This window comes from Ceratotherium simum, chromosome 20 (assembly GCF_057802395.1).
Source record: "Ceratotherium simum simum isolate JZ-2026a chromosome 20, ASM5780239v1, whole genome shotgun sequence".
NCBI classification, from domain to species: domain Eukaryota; kingdom Metazoa; phylum Chordata; class Mammalia; order Perissodactyla; family Rhinocerotidae; genus Ceratotherium; species Ceratotherium simum.
Window position 1 is genome coordinate 42,346,103 of NC_141919.1, and position 2,820 is coordinate 42,348,922.

Here is a 2,820-nt window from a genome sequence, read left to right on the forward strand (position 1 = left end):
TCTGGGGCCCGAAACCTCAGAGGGAACAGATCTGGCAGGTCTGGGTCTTCTTTATCCATTCCCATATCATCACCCAAATTACACAAATGTAGTGCAATTTGGGTCTTTCAACAAGTTACAATTTTCAAAGACACTGCACAATTTTACCACGTTAATTAACTCTCATTCACACATTCCCAAAGGGAAAGAAGGAACAAAAATTCCAATTACCAAATCCATTTGCTAAGAAAACTGAGTTCCCCGTAAGTAGAGCCTATCATATTTTTCTAAACCTTTCCCTTGAGTTTGGCAATTCACATTTATAGAACACTCTTACGGCTAAGTTTGTCTTCTGTTGTTTCCTCTCAGTTTTTATCCAGATGTTCTCTTTGATTTTTATCTCTTTGTTCCTTTTGTTCTGCTATCAAGAGTGACAGTTTTTACAAGCTTTGATGTGGCTTTGTATGTTATCGAGCACCTCAGGAATTAGATCTATTCATTATTCTGTTTTGCACTCGTTACCACCCCTTTCCCTACATGTTTGAATGTCCAGTTTGTATAAAACTGTAGCTCGGTCCTATGGCAAGGGAAAAAGTACTGGAAGACGCAGCTCCTTGCTGCAAGATACTTACTTTCTGATGGAGATAGAAATATAATACTTAAAATAGCATGAATATTTTTTAATGACAAACAGTAGGGGAAAACAAATTTGCTGTAATTTTGAAATAATAAGAGTAGTTTTCTAACTTGGCCAGGCTCAGCTGCAGGACACAGTGGGACGTCTGTGACTTCAATGGTTGGCCCAAGAAGGACTGGGTTTCAGTTCCCCATTTCTTTCTCCCCAGTTTATTGAGTAACTAATGCATGCCAAGCAGTGTGCTAGTCGGTTTACATTTTTATTTAACGGACCCAGTGCTTGGGTTTCCATTTACAGTGTTGGGCAATGATCCAATAGATCCAATCCAGACAACAAATTTGAAGGTTTGTTCAAGGCAAGGGAGGAGGGGTAGCCCAAAGGCAACCAACTGTAGACTGGCAGTGCCATAGTTATGGGTGATCAGTTCATTAAAAGTAGAATCCTAGTCAAGTGTTTCATATACTGGCCATTTACTATGTAATAGAAACTGCTAAACCTGGAGATAAAGGATAGTTAAGCCATAGTCTTTGCCTGCAAAGAGCAGAGATGTTACAAGAGAAGTATACATAAGGTCAAGTAGAGGCACAAAGAATAGAAAAGTCTAACCCCAGAAGGAAGGTAAATAAGTAAGGCAGGGATAACAGAGTGTCCAATGACCCAACCAACTGGGTTATTGATTAGGATAGAGTTCCATTGCCCAAAAGTAAACGAGCCAATCTAAAACTAAAACAGGTACTGATACAAACAACAACATGGATGAATATCGAAAACATATACTTAACAAAATAAGAAAGACATAAATGAGTACATATTGTATGATTCCATTACAAGAAGTTCAAGAACAGACAAAACGAATCTACAGTGAAAGAAATCACAACAGTAGTTGCTTCTGCAGAGTACTGACTGGAAGGAAGCGCAAAGGAATTTTCGAGGGTGATGAAATATTCTATATCTTACTGAAATGTTGGTTACAAGACAGGATACGTTTGTCAAAACTCATTAAACTGTGAACTCAAGATCTTCTCAGTCTTCTAGTCTACTTTATGCTTGGCCTCTCAGCCCTGGGCACTTACATATCAGCAGATTCCTCGAGGGTAAGGACAGCGGCGGATATTTGGTTCATCTCAATGCTTTTCCCTGCTCTCCAGTAACTGGGCCCCTTGAGTCCTGAGGACGTGGTAGCCCAGTAACACCTGCAGATGACTCATTTTGTATTATTATTGTTATTCTACTATTTCTCTTTTGTCTTATCAAGATATGAGCTAGTCCATTTCATGCAGAAGTGGAGGTCTAAAATAGATTTTTTAATAAACAGCATTTTGCTAACTTAGGAGCCATATGGAAAAAGATAGAACAATATGTTCTTCATACTATACACCTGTATGAATATCAAATAGATCAAAATTAGAAACCACATACCTAGTAGGTAAAAACATGGACAAGTTCCTTTATAAGCCAGAGGTAGATAACATTTCCCTCTGATTAAAAATTTAGAAGCAATACAGGAACAACTTGATGAATTTGGCTACATAAAAATTAAAAACAAAAAATTTTGCATTATAAAATACTTTATAGAGAGTAAAAACGTAAGTGAGCTTTCTTTCTGAGCTGATAGCACTTCCATAAACATGGTCAATGTTCCTAAAACCTACAGGGCTTTCTGTAAGAAGTGTGGCAAGCACCAACCCCACAAAGTGACACAGTACAAGAAAGGCAAGGATTCTCTGCACGCCCAGGAAAAGAGGTGTTATGACAGGGAGCAGAGTGGTTATGGTGGGCAGACCAAGTCAATTTTCTGGAAAATGGCTAAAACTACAAAGAAGATTGTTCTGAGGCTTGGATGTGTTGAGCCCAACTGCATATCCATGAGAATGCTGGCTATCGAGAGATGCAAACATTTTGAACTGGGATGAGATAAGAAGAAAAAGGGCCAAGTGATCCAGTTCTAAGCTTTATATTTTGTTTTATTATGAAGACAATCAAATCTTGAGGTTATATTCACTTCAAAAAATAATAAATGAGGGGCCAGCCTTGTGGCGTAATGGTTAAGTTCGCACATTCCACTTCGGCGGCCTGGAGTTTGCAGGTTTGGATCCCGGGCACAAACCTACACACCACTCGTCAAGCCATGCTGTGGTGGTGTCCCACATATAAAATAGAGGAAGATTGCCACAAATGTCAGCTCAGGGACAATCTTTCTCACC

The 2,820-nt window shown here is 39.0% G+C and overlaps 1 pseudogene; it reads left to right on the top strand.

The window, feature by feature from the left end:
• The first annotated feature begins 2,244 nt into the window (after positions 1–2,244).
• Positions 2,245–2,565, top strand: LOC101399987 (large ribosomal subunit protein eL42-like; annotated as a pseudogene).
• Positions 2,566–2,820: the final 255 nt, after the last annotated feature.